At 40.3% G+C, this 13,867-nt stretch overlaps 1 long non-coding RNA gene and 1 pseudogene across 1 annotated transcript; both read right to left on the bottom strand.

Annotated features, from left to right (window-relative positions):
• Nucleotides 1-2,546: 2,546 nt before the first annotated feature.
• On the bottom strand, nt 2,547-3,394 carry LOC149041197 (uncharacterized; annotated as a pseudogene).
• Nucleotides 3,395-4,842: 1,448 nt separating this feature from the next.
• LOC149041196 (uncharacterized) lies at nt 4,843-8,353 on the bottom strand. Its single transcript, XR_016179478.1, has 3 exons — nt 7,942-8,353; nt 7,451-7,528; nt 4,843-7,224 (listed from the first exon to the last, which is right to left on the bottom strand). It is a non-coding gene; the product is annotated as an uncharacterized LOC149041196 (long non-coding RNA).
• Between the last annotated feature and the right edge of the window lie 5,514 nt (nt 8,354-13,867).

Here is a 13,867-nt window from a genome sequence, read left to right as displayed (position 1 = left end):
TCTGCCGTAACTGCATGTAATATGGATGTCTTTTAGAAAACTTGAGCTGATACCTGGATTTCATTTTTACATCACAGAAATCAATTCCAAACATCAATCAAGTTTTCTCTTCAGTTTAGAAGCTTAGTTGATGTTGTTATTGGCTATATTAAATAGGTTGAAAAGTTTTAGATGGTATTTTCTTACGTTTGCAAATAATTGAAGTTACTGTCAACATGAAACACATCAATACAATTTATTGATATGTAAAAAATTTTCATCTGAATATCTACTGGAAAGTATTTGTATTATATTTCAACCCAACCATTTTCCTCAACATAAAAACACTATTACAAAATAATTAGTCAGGGAAATGGAAAACTTGTGGCATATACACCATGTTTGAAATGCCATGTCCATAGTAAGCTAACAGGATTGAGGAGGATGTATGTAGGAATAGGCTCTCTTGTCTGTATCAATAATTTGCTAATCACTCCTGTTGGCAATATTTTGATGAGGTTGGGTTGTCAGGGCAAAGGAACTGAGGATTTTAGTAGGCAGTGACTTTTTTTCAAACCTGGAAACTATCTGATATTGAAAGCCATACTTGTGCCTAGTAACTCACTTCTTATTCTGATAAACTAGTTTTAAGAAGGATACAATATTTCATAACAAAAACTTGATGCATAGGTTGTGCAAAAACTTTAATTTGACTATACTTTTATGGCCAATACCAGTCCCTTCACATAGTAAAATGTTAGGAGGATCAGAGAAAAAATAATGTGCCTTACATCTGCAAGATTCAATGTAATTATTTTAATTACAAGAATATTAACTGATACTAGGAGATCTAATAATATTGAAAAAATAATAAAATTTGGTTGAAAAATTAGAATTCAGCACAGGCTGGATAAACAGAATTCTTAGAAAAAGGAATGTGTACTAATGAAAAAGCTTAGCAAATTTTTTTTACAACACCTGCCTGTACCTATACGGCATGTAGTAAAGTCTTTTGAAGTAGTCATAATCCCAGTTTCATATATTGAAAACGCATGCATATGCAGATTTCCTGTAAACCTATAGTTTAAGCCTGTGATGACTTTGAAATTTTGATGCACAGCTCAAAAGGAGAACAAATAAATTTCATTTTTCTATTTATTCAGTTAAGGTTAGTGAGGTAAAATTGAGTCAAACATTCAAGATGTACAATGACAGGTTCAAGAAATTTTCACAACTAATTTTTATGGTTAGCTTACTTGGAACAATCTTCTTGAACTGATGATGCCCAACAGAACTATCCGTGGTAAGAGGGCAGGGTTTCCTTTCTTCATTTAAAGAAATAATGATGTTATCATCTTTCCACAAGCTCAGTGGAAAGTGAGAGTGAATGAGACTGATAGTGTCTTTGTTACTTAAATAAATATCCAGACACGGTCTGCAAAACTCTCTTACTTTAATTTTTTAACCAATTAAGCTAAAGCTTTACATTCTTGCTTTGTGATTATGTGGATGCCAATTACTGGTAATTTAACTTTTATGCATCAAAATACAAAAAAATGTTCTCTTCACCTATGTGCCCTAAACGTTGCAGGGAAGGAGGCAGGTCAAACTAAAAACATGAATTAAAATAAAAGGGCCCCCATTCATTTCAGTCCTAATTAAAGAAGGATCCTTGTTTTTCCAGATTCCCACTCTTTTAAACTTACATATCTTGTGACCAATTCCTTATTTCAATGTTCAGTTTGGGTAGGACCATTGGTAAGAAACACCATGCATTAATGAAAGCTTGAGCTAGTGTATTTAATGCAATCTAAATAATAATATTAAATGTTACAGTATGGTAACTTACACAGCAAAATTATATAATCACACAATTTCGAATAAAGGTTATTGACTTGCCTGCTTCAACTTTTGAGGGCTTATGGTACAGAGAATAGACATGGTAAACAGCTACAATTAATACAAAGTTGAAAGTTCGAAAGCTAAAAGATATACATGACAATCATCAGACCCTATGCATCCTAGCAAAAGAAGGGTCATTTACCACATCTTCTTCATGCTTATAGGAAATCATTCATTTTTGTCTCTAGGTTGTACTGTATTTACAATAGTTCTGCCAACACAAATGCATTTTTCTAAAGTTATCTCATAGCACATGACTGTACAGGTCAAGTAGAAGGTTCCTGCATGGGGACTAACATTTCAATTACCTCAGCAAACTGTAATCATCAGAATTGCAAGCCATGGTGTATTTACCAAGTGCTCAAGTTTCCAAATTAGTTACCTAATTCTTACAGTGGAGTTCAATCCTTTTTTAGGCTATCTTCAGCTTGATCATCCTGTAACATGTGAAATCATCAAATGTTACTCAAAGTTATAATTTTTTTCAATTACCTGCTACCTTTAATTGTGCTCCAGGAATAGTAAATGGTATTGAAGAGAAAGGAAGAGAGTTCTTGAAACATTCCACGTGAAATGAAATTTTGTTATGAATGTTGTGATTGCAACAAAAACATCTGTGAAGCTATAACAATTACCTTTCCAGGTAAACAAACCATAACAAAGCATGATATGAATAAATTTAATCTCACCCAGTCTTAATGTAGAATCCAAAATCTAATTAACTTACTAGTGAATAAGAAAATGCTCAAAGTATTTTCCTGCCTTTGTCATTCTAAATATCACGAGTCAATCATGCCCCATGTGATGTGTGATTTTTCCTATGAACGGCTATTTTAAGTATCTATCTTTTACCAGCTGACATCTGAGAAGTGTTTAAGATACTGTTCAATCATCGTTGATCGTCCAACAATTCTGATGACATTTGGCATGACGAGATGATCCCCAGAGTCAAGTTTTACCAAGTCTATTCGGACTCTGTGGTGTGGCATTTTGTTGAAGTTAAAGCCAGCTCCGACATTTTTGGCATGAGCCCTTGCCTTCTTAATTTGTCGATCGCTCAGTTTTTCAAAGGGCTCGTGAATTTTTTTTAAGAATCTCGCTGAATAGCGCGGTGCATATATGCTCAAGATCTGGGTTTTCAGGTTCTTCGAAGGTGCCTGTTTGTGGTCAAGTCATCCGAGTAAACTTCATTTACTGCCGGGGTCTTAAAGGCTTGCAATAACTCTTCGCTGTCTCGTGGAGCGATTACATTGCAAACAGCGCGACATGCCTCTTCCACGTGGTCGAAACATAGGGCTTTTTCATTTGCCGTTGCTTCTTCCCGTTCCTTTGAAAGCCCAACGGAAACACGTTTAACTTTTTGTTCTGTGAGTGAAGCAATCCTTGTCATAGCCTCATTGTAGGCCTTTAACACGTGCACATCAACTTCTTTTTCATCTGATGAGTCATCGTTTGACGAAACCTCAGCCATTTCATGCCACTGCTCAGGAGTCCAAGTGGAATCCCGATTGTGTATTTAGACGCCTACAGCTGGAGAAAAAAACATCGCCGATTTTGCCTCCTCTTTGGCTTCCCTGAAAAGTCAAAATCAGGCAAGGCAGTTGGTAATTGATTACATTTATCAACGTCGGTAAACTAATGGAGAGTTCCCATTCTGTTCTTAGTGAAACAAATGCGGACTAATTGCGCTAAGCCTTACAAATCATTTGCATGTTAGACACATGATTTAAAGTTATCAGTATACGTACCTCGACAAGTATGATATGCCACAAGAATCCTTTTCTTCGGCTAAAAGCCGTTTTTCCTCCCCCGATGTTCTTAGCCAGAGCCACTCATTCTTTAACCGGCTGTTATGTAACTTTCTGCAGCTGCTACAGATGGCTAAAATGTGCACAGAAAAGTTATTCTTATAAATTTACTTAATTTGACCTATTGCGTTAAAAAAGTATCGTCATGGTCATTGCCATTCAAGAGATTATAAACTGTTATATTCTCTGGATGCGAACTTTATCGGTGCAGCTATCATCGTTGTTTAATCTTTTTTAAAACGGCTGCCTTGTTTGTTTAAATTGTATATTGTTATGTCATTAAAACGCCAAAACGAAACTGCGGCAATTTTTTTTATTAGTTCTCGTGGTGATTGGAAGTAATATTCAGGAATTGGCTTTTACTCCTTCTCTCTTTTTTTCTATAAATTCCTTTTTATTCATTACAATTTTCATTTGGACATCCTTTCCCTGGTTTTGTTCTCGCTTCAGTTTTCCTCTCTAATTACTTATAACAAGAGCAAATAACGGAACATTTTATCTCTTGGTTTTAAAGGTTAGTAGTGTTATTTGAATTGCAAGACTTAATTATATTTTCCTTGAAAAACGGCTTCAAATTTCAGCCCAAAATTTAACCTTTGAAATTTTTAGGGCCTATCCGGATCCACATCAACAAAAAAGTTGTTTATCTCGAAACATTTTCTATTTTCAAAAACACCTTCGCGACTTGACAAATATTGGCTGAAGCAGGAAAATCTCCAAGTACACCGCCGACAAAATTTCCCACGGGTGAAAACTGGACTAAAGCGACTATGTAAACAAAGCCGTGTTAAACTTGTCGATAATTTGTTACAAAAAGTACCACCAGAGTAGACAGTAGTAGTCTTTTCTTGCGAAACTCGTGGATTTTTAAAACTTTGAAAAGACTTAAGATGAATCCTGGCAATTCAAGTTCAATCCATTGGCAAATTATGCCGGCCAGTCATATGAGCAGATCAAGCGTTGACGAAATTTGACAGCTTTTAAATTTTTAAGCCGATGCAAAAACAGAGACATTTTTCATCGCAAAAAGGTGTCCTATGATTTTATGGAGACGATTCTATTTCAGTCTGCAAGGGCAGATAGGACCTTACGAATAAATTATTAGAAAGATACTAGCCTTCTCACAATCGAGAAATTGAATAATATTACTCACGTGATCCGACTGCAACTATAATTCCGTAAACTTCGAAAACATCTCTAGCCAATCTGGCTTTGAACACTCGGTCTCCTTTCACTGCCTCACATTTTCCTTTGTGCTCTGGATGCTGGCAAGTACTTTTACCACATTTCCAATGTTTTCCCAAAGCGTTCCGATGTTTAGAACAAACAAACATCTGTTTTAATTTTCCCATTTCGAGGCCAAAATGACCGGAACGAATTAAAATCAACTCGTACTCTAAGAATTTGCTGGATAGGTGGTAGTACTTTAAATGACTTGATACGTCGTCCTGGCATTCCAGGAGAGATATCGGGGCTGAAACTCTGCTGAAATGCCCGCATAAGTGACCAAGAAAGAATTTCTCCTTACAATATCAAAACAATATCAAGCAGACAAGCTATGAGAATAAAGAAAAATATCAGTTAGGGGATTTTAAGATGATCCAATACTAAATCCTCCATACTAACATCACAAGAACTGTATAGGAGATAGTAAGGAGAATTACTGATGAGATCTTGGGAGTTAAAGGGTTAAGTCCCACTGTTAACCTAGACAGAATTTCTCCGTGTTTGGATTACGGTCAACTGGAGCGTTATGGCGCAAATGCTCAAAATACTTACAGACGCATACGCAAGTCGCATTGTTCCACACTAAAAGATGTTATTGAGCGGTAATTTTGGAACGGATTGATTTGCGAACGCTTGAAAGCCATGAAAGCCTTGTATGCCTTGTATGCCAAGTATGCTAATGTCTTAGTTGAAAAACCTACATTTGTTGTAAAAAGCAAAATCTGAAATCTGGAACCAAACTGCATATTCTCTATGTAATCTACTGAACAACACTACTACCGTGAGACTGAAGAACAAAACTCTAATGGGTGCAAACTGCTGGTGAAGAAAGACGCCATGTTGGATTCACTTGATGCCAGGGAACGTAGCTACGATAACAGTGCGAATGGTATTAATTTCACGATCAGAAAGGTGAATCTTATGTTTTTTTTCATTGTAGTTGTATGGATATTCCTTTTTAATAAATGCATGATCCAAAATCCTGTGTTTTTTGTGTATAATGTTATTATGCTAAGTATTATTTACGCTATTGTCTTGTCACAGGCGGCCCAAGCTCTCGCCTCGAGAAAAAACCAACGATTAATTCATGAACGCGTCACGTGTGACGAGAGGAACCGTTGAAAATTTGAACACGTTATAAGGAATAGCATAGGGAACGAAATATGGTCGATTTACAACGATAAATATTTCGAAATATGAACATTTTTCTCGTACAATCAATAACTTACTCATACCCTGTGTATCCGTTGTAGTTTCTGGCGATTTCTTATAACGTTGGTAAAATCTGTACAGACATCACACCAAGCAACTTGCGTCCATAGTAAGAAGACTATATTGAAGGCTTGAAATTATATTAAGATCGATTTTCATCAAGAAATGGGCCAGGAATCTTCCACAATAGTGCAAATAATCGTGAACGCTGATCGCGGGAAAGCGATTGCGTGACGCTCGGTAAGCTGTAAGATGACGTGTTATTATATACCAGACGTAGAAACTCTTCAGATTCTCGGTCTGCATTTTGTATCCACTCTGAAGTCTGCAGTCTATATTTTGTATCCGGTCTGCGGTCTGCTGTCTGCATTTTGTACTAACAGGTGTCCGTGGCATCAATAGTTTATTTTTGGTTACATTTATTTGCACAACACACATAATCTACCACAAAATACCTGCGTGTGAGGTAATTCGACATTTTCGTTCTTTTCCGCGTTAATACTCTTCTTTCCTTTTGTAAGAATGTAGACCACTTACAATGTTTCAAGTAATCCACCCACCCTACAAAAAATAACTCTTGCATGCATAGCGTGCTTATGTTTTGAAGTTTGGTGCATGCCCTTGGCCAGACTTGAGCTTACTATTTCAGTATACTAGTCTGACACTCGTAGTATCACTACACTTGATTCCAAGGATCCAGTACCATCCAGGTATCCCAGTTACCCTTCTCACAGGGTCTAGTTGAAATTAAGTTGACTTCATGTTTTAGTTAAAGAAATGCGCAATATCTCTTTACAAGGATGAAAAGGGAATGCCATTTATGAATTTTGAAATAATAAATGCCAAAAAAAAAGGTGGAATTTAAAAAACTACTAAAATATAGCATATCTCTTCACTGAGGTTTTAATCATTCGCTGTCACACAGAGATATAAAACAGGGTTTCTATAAAAAAGGGTTTCTGAAAAACAGGGTTTCTGAAAAAAACCAGGGCAATAAAATTAAAGACTCAGGAGAAGCATATGAATTTAACTTGTTTACTGATGCTCTCACCTGAATTCCATCTGGAATGAGAACTCTTCAAGACTTCTGTTTTATCTTGAATTCAAACATAAAATTTAATTATTTGCGGGCAGGTTAAGCAGGAAATTAAAGGATGGATACATGTTACATAAAAAGAAACCCCTTACAATAAAATAAAGCAGAAGCATATTGTATACATGTCTATGCTTCTGAATACAGCTATAATAGGTATTTTTTAAGTAATTATCTACATATGTTAACCGAGTGCAATATATGGTCATAAAAGCAATTTCATTCCAACCTTCCTACTTGAAGGGTGCCTTGTGTATCAAATATATCAAGTTCAGTTCCTCCAGAGTCACAAGCCGGGCTTTTGGGGCTACAAAATAATAAAATAATCAGCGAGTTATGTCAGACCAATTTATCGAGAGATTATTAAGTATAGTTTCCTACAATCGTATGAAAGTTTAAAATATGCTTCACTTGTGCTATATATACGGATTTGTCGTTCTTAATTACTAATGAAATTCCGAGGGTGTGACTCAATTACTCCAAGAGAGAATATCCAAGCAGGTTACAGAAACGGTTCGCGAATTGTAAACTGTTAATATGTGGACAAAATTATGGTGCCGATACGAATCTATCATTCATAATCGCTTATGAAATTCCGAGACTAAACCTCAATGAATTTAACAGAAAATATCCTGGAAGGTTACAGAAACAGACTCTCAAAAACTGCTCTTGAATTCGAAAACTGTAAACAACAATTATTTACGCGAACCATGTGCTTACCAGCGCGCTTGTGATGTCAAATTGCCAGAACCCCGTTTAATTGCACGATCACAGCTCGGACACTTCTTGCAAAATGTGATGCCACCAATTTTAGAGATAAATTCTTCAGTTTCCAGCATAAGTAAAAAAATATCGTATCGTAAGCATGTTCATCATAACGCCTCGAAATGTTGAGCGAAGAGAAAGTGGCTCTATGTTTTGTGACACAAACCATTTCCTGAAGTTTGAACTGTTTCAAGATCCGTTTAATCAACCATTCCGTAGCATACAGCGTTGTAAGACAATACAGATGTTGTGAAGACAACAAACGGTATTTCGGTTTAGAAAACTCACGGTTTAATTTCACGGTTTCTTTAGTTTTACATTTTCATCTCGACTCTAGCGACGACTCCGACAACTACCTCGAAAACCTGACCGCGTGCGAATTACAAAATAAGAGTAACTGTCAATCAAAAAAGTGAAATCTGATCACTCCAAAACCTACGCGTACAATTGCGTGACGCGTGACTCAAAGTGTCTTTTGTCCAACAGATGTAACTCGATCTCAGTCTAGTTAAACATTGATGGTGCATGTAATCACGTGCATATTGTAACATCCTCCTTTTTTTTGTGAAATAAAATCTTGAAAAAAGAGAAAAAGAAAGAAAGAAAGAAAAAATTAACTAATAAAAGTGTCAAAGTCAGTTCAGTTCAGAATCAATGCCATAGGAAAAAATCTATCAGTTGGTGAGTTCGACATGAGAGGATCGGTAAACGAGAACACTGAACCCCATGATAACCGCAACGAAGGATTTAAAGTCACGAGTCTGGTCACGGATATAGTCCTTGAGGTATGCTAGGCTCCTTCTGACTCGCTCTGAACTCCGGCATTGTTCCGGGACAGTCACCTCTTCAGGGTGTGGCTCATGAGGAGCATTGCTCTGGTCAGGGTAGACGCTGCGGTTGTGGTCGCCTGTTCATCTGCGCTGGCCATATCCGGTTCTGGCGCTGTGATGGTGGGTTCAACTGGTGGTTCAGACGTTTTCCGCAGGTGCTGTCGGTTTCTGCGGTAGACTGCTCCGTTGTCCGTCTCAACGGTGTATGATCGCTCATCGAGTCTTGCAGTGACTTTGGCCTTGCGCCAAGACTTGTCGTCAAGTTTGAATGGCTTCATTCTAACAACATCGCCTTCAGACAAACTGGGTAGATCCTTTGCGGACCGGTTGTAGTACTTGGCTTGGGCCTGCTGGCGCTGTCGCAGCTCTTTCTTTTCCACTTCCAGGTTTATGGTCCTGGGTAGTAGTAGGCTCTGAGTGGTAAGAAGGAGTGTTTTGGTCCTTCGGCTCATCAGACGTTGTGTCGGCGTGTTTCAATAGTCGAGTACGGCGAGGTATGGGTCGGTTCCAGCCCTGATTGATTTCTTCAGAATACGCTCGACTGTCTTCACCCCATACTCGGCCTTGCCATTGGCTTTGCTATTTCCAGGGCTACTGGTAAGGTGCTCAAAATCCCATTTTCTGGAGAATTCAGCGAATTCGTCAGCTGTAAACTGTGGCCCATTGTCACTGATCACTTGATCAAGTATACCGTAGCGAGCAAAGTGACTCTTTAGCTTCAGAATGGTGGTGCTGGCTTTAGTGTTCGGCAACCTGTCCACCTCCCAGAAATTGCTATTGTAGTCTATGGTGACCAGGTAGTCCTTGCCATCAAGAGTAAAGATGTCTCTGGCGATCTTCTCCCAAAGACGGAATGGGACCTCGTGGGACATTAGTGTCTCCTTTGGGTATGTGGTGCTGTCGAATTCTCTACATATTTCACAGGCGGAGATATGGTGCTTCATTTCCGCAGACATGCCTCGCCAGTGATATATTCACAGGCACGCCTCAGGCACGCCTCAGACACGCCTCTATTCCAAGGTGGGACGAGTGAATCTTCAGCTTTATATCTGCGTGAAGGCTCTTTGGTATCACGAAGGAATTCCCTTTGAAAACCAGCCCATCTTGTATGGTCAGTTCGTCGCGCACGCTGAAGTAAGGGTGTGTCAGTGCTGGAGCATACTCCTTATTCTCAGGCTATCCTACGAGAATAGTACCTGAAAACTCACGCAGACACTGGTCCTTCCGGGTCTCTGCTCTTATTTCGTCTAAAGGTTGGTCAGATATGGGCAGATAACGGACCATGTTGACTGATTCGAAGTCATCTACTTTTTTACCGTTGTAGGACAGGTAAGCCCTTGACAGCACGTCGGCCAAATGCACGTTTTCGCCACGCTCATAGTGCACGGTAAAATCGTATTTCTGTAACCTCATCATCATTAACTGGAGGTGTCGAGGCGCTCGAGCAAGTGGTTTCTGTAGAATCATCTGGCTCCAGTGGCTTGTGGTCACTTTCGGTGTGTACATGTCGACCAAATGTGTATTGGTTGAAACGCTCAAGAGAGAAGACAATCGCCGGCATCTCTTTCTCGATTTGAGCATACCGGGTTTCTGTGTCGGTAAGGGAGCGACTTGCGTACTCTATAGGCTTGCCGTTCTGAAGTAATGCTGCACCAAGGCCACTCTGGCTCGCATCACACTGTATGGTGAGGTCTAGGGAAAGGTCGTAGTAACGTAGAACAGGCGCTTCTGTTACTAGCCGCTGCACGTTTGCAAACGCCTGGTCTTGTTCCGAGGACCAGTTCCATGGAGCGTCCTTCCGAGTCAGGCGACGAATCGATTCCATGACTTCAGACAGTTTCGGAAGAAACTTGGCTAGATAATTGACAAATCCGTTGAGGCGCTGAACGCCCTCCACATCTTGTGGCTTTGGCAATTTTGTGATCGCCTCTACTTTGGCAGGATCAGGCTTCAGGCCCTTGTTCGTCAGGAGATGCCCCATGAAATTTACCTCGCTCATCCTCAGCTTCATCTTGTCTGGGATAAGGACAATGCTGCGGTCCTTGCACCTTTGAAGGAGATCTCGTAGATTCCTGTGGTAGTTTGCAGAGGCTTCTTCGTCGGTATCTCCAGTGTCATAAATGAGGATGTCGTCTGTGATGCACAGAATACCAGGTAAGTTTTCCAGTGCGTGAGTTAAGTGCTTCTGGAAAATCCCGGACGAGGCGGAGAGACCGAAGGGCAAACGAATCCGTCTGTACCTTCCGTAGGGGTGTCGCGAAGGTGGCGAAGGTCGTGAGTACGCTGGACTCAGGGACAAGGACACAGTGCCAGTATCCCGACTTGAGGTCAACTGCCGAGAATACTTTTGCCTTTGAGAGCTCCGGGAGTATGTCCTCAAGTACAGGAAGTTGATAACTTTCTCTCTTCAGGGCGGTGTTAAGTGGCCTGGGGCCGATACAGATTCTCAGCGCTCCAGATTTCTTCACAGCCACGGCAAGACTGCTAACCTATGGAGTGGGCTCATCGATTGGAGCTATGACCTCCAACTGCTGTAGTCGATCCAGTTCTTTCCTCAGTTTCTCTTTGAGTGACGTTGGGACACGGCGTGGAGGTGCGACGACGGACGGGAGTTGCTTTGCCCTTGATCGTTTAGGTGGTTTTGCGATCGTGAAGTTTTGAGTGTTGACAGTAATTAGGTTGAGCTGCCTTTGCTCCAATGAGTGGGGTCAGTTGTCTGTCAACGACGAGGAATTCCACCGAGAACTTCTTCTTATTCTTTGGATTATGAAGAATTAATCGACAGGAACCCAGTGGCTTTAGTGTTGTGTCGTTCCACATTTGTAGTGTCTTTGTGGTGGGCTCAAGCATCTTATCAGCCACAAGATCGGCGGAAATGACATTCACCGAGGCGCCGCTGTCTACTTGAAATTTTACTACAGCCTTGCCCACAAGCATCTCAGTGTAGATTACTCTTGAGTAATCATGTTCTTGCGTGACGGCGTGAATCATTTCTGGTCGTCCAACAATGCTTGTAATGTACTCCATGTCGCTGTCATTGGAGGATTCATCTCTCAAGTTGTACACTTTTCTGGTCGGAGTGGCGCAGGTTGTTGCGAAGTGATTTCTGCCACCGCACTTCGTACATTTCGCGCCCCACGCTGGACACTTTCCTTTTTCGAAAGGATGTGCTTTGCTACAAATTTTACAGGTCTTCGTCTTCCCCGTGCGGCTTTTCTTAGACTTGTCATCACGGCGGCTTGAAGCAGGTGTTTATCTTGCACAGCGTGAACATTTTCGTTCTGGGCGCCCGAGATCGTTTTCAATTGCAAATTTGTTGCCTCAGGACTCTTGCAAAGATCGATACACTTCGCCAGGGTGAGACTCCGTTCTTGTAGAAGCCGTTTGCGAGTGCGGTGATCTTAAATGCCCAGGACGACCCTGTCGCGAATGATCGAATCACGCATGCAGTCACAAAAATTACATGTTTTCGCTAGTGTGCGAAGGGTGGTGACATAAGCATCAATGCTTTCGTTTTCCTGTTGATTTCTGGAGTTGAAAGTGTACCTTTCAAAGATTTCGTTCAGTTCGCCGATGGTGAATTCGTCGAACTTTTGTATTATCTTTGCTAGGTCATGTCTATCGTCTGGATTGTCGAATATTGGAAGCTGTTAAAAATCTTTAACGCATCAACACCGATACAGTGGAGAAACAATGGGACTTTGTACGCCGGCGGTTTCAGCTCGAGTTGAGCAATGACCATGTGGTTGCCCCACATTCGTTTTCATACTTTCCAGTTGTCCGCCACATACCTAGTCAGAACTAGTTTTCCAGGAGGCATTATCCCGGCCATCGCGCCAAAAGGCGGGTGTTGCACAACTCCCAGGTGTGCTACTGTCTGGCGCTGTTTCTGAGTCGGACATCACTACACCAAGATGATTTCGACTCCGTAAGTGGTAGGCAGAAGATTCGTTATCCTATTTCGCTGCCACCATGTTTCAAGATCCGTTTAATCAACCATTCCGTAGCATACAGCGTTGTAAGACAATCCAGATGTAACTCGATCTCAGTCTAGTTAAACATTGATGGTGCATGTAATCACGTGCATATTGTAACACGAAAGAATCGAGTAGAAAGCATGAAAACATAGCGCTGAAAACTACGACAACCAAAAGGTTAAATTTACTCATTCCGCTGTAGAACCATCTCCGTTTTACCCGTGAGTTTGTTTGCACCACACACAGTTGCGGTCCGTAATTTGATTCTCAGATGTAAACATAAACATCGCTGACTCAATCCCATTTTATTTTAATTTTGGGAAAGGCCATTACTTCGTTCTTAGGGTAAAACAGCACATCTTCACATCTATTTCGAATGAATAGAGTAAATCCTGCGATAATTAACTGAAGAGAAAAAAAAGTAGAAACTTGCGCTCGCCGTTCGACATCATTTGAAAACTTTCTAAGCAAAACAAAATACGTAAGATAACTTCTTTTCCCATAACACTACGACTGTATTAAACTTTCAAACGAAAGGACAAGAAATAACTTGAAGAATACGAACACTATGCAATATTATTCGAGCGATGAACTGGCGTAAGAGTTTTTAGGCGATGAATGCCAGAGTCAATGTTTAACCGTAACGTGATCAGTTGAATTAAAAACTGAAGCTAGTATCAAACGACGATTGGTAAAAAAAAAAAAGGTTGAACTTTTTCTGGGTTTTAGCGTAAGAGAAAACCCAGATAGGACACGACTTACCTCCTCTTCTTTCGCGGATCCTTTGTAGTTCGCTTCTCTTTGTTGATGACCTCTTTTCAATCTGTTTTCAGGAGCGACTTTGTATTTCCTTCTCGCTTTGCTCTTCGCTAGAAACTCGCCTTTTTACTTATGCCCTTCATTGTTCTCTTTCGCGTTCCTCTCGCCGTATTCTGCCTATTTTGGCATCCTTTCTAACTTTCTTGCGCGATTTTCTGGACTCGCTTTACGCCGTTTAGTTGTTCCTTTCTTTGGTCGCTCTGTCTCTTTATATCCAGCCTATTTTCAACTAAAACCCTCTCTCCACGAACTTGA

This window comes from Pocillopora damicornis, chromosome 8, assembly GCF_964200805.1.
Source record: "Pocillopora damicornis chromosome 8, jaPocDami1.2, whole genome shotgun sequence".
NCBI classification, from domain to species: domain Eukaryota; kingdom Metazoa; phylum Cnidaria; class Anthozoa; order Scleractinia; family Pocilloporidae; genus Pocillopora; species Pocillopora damicornis.
The sequence above is the reverse complement of the archived record's forward strand: the minus strand, read 5'-3'. Positions and strand labels throughout refer to the sequence as shown.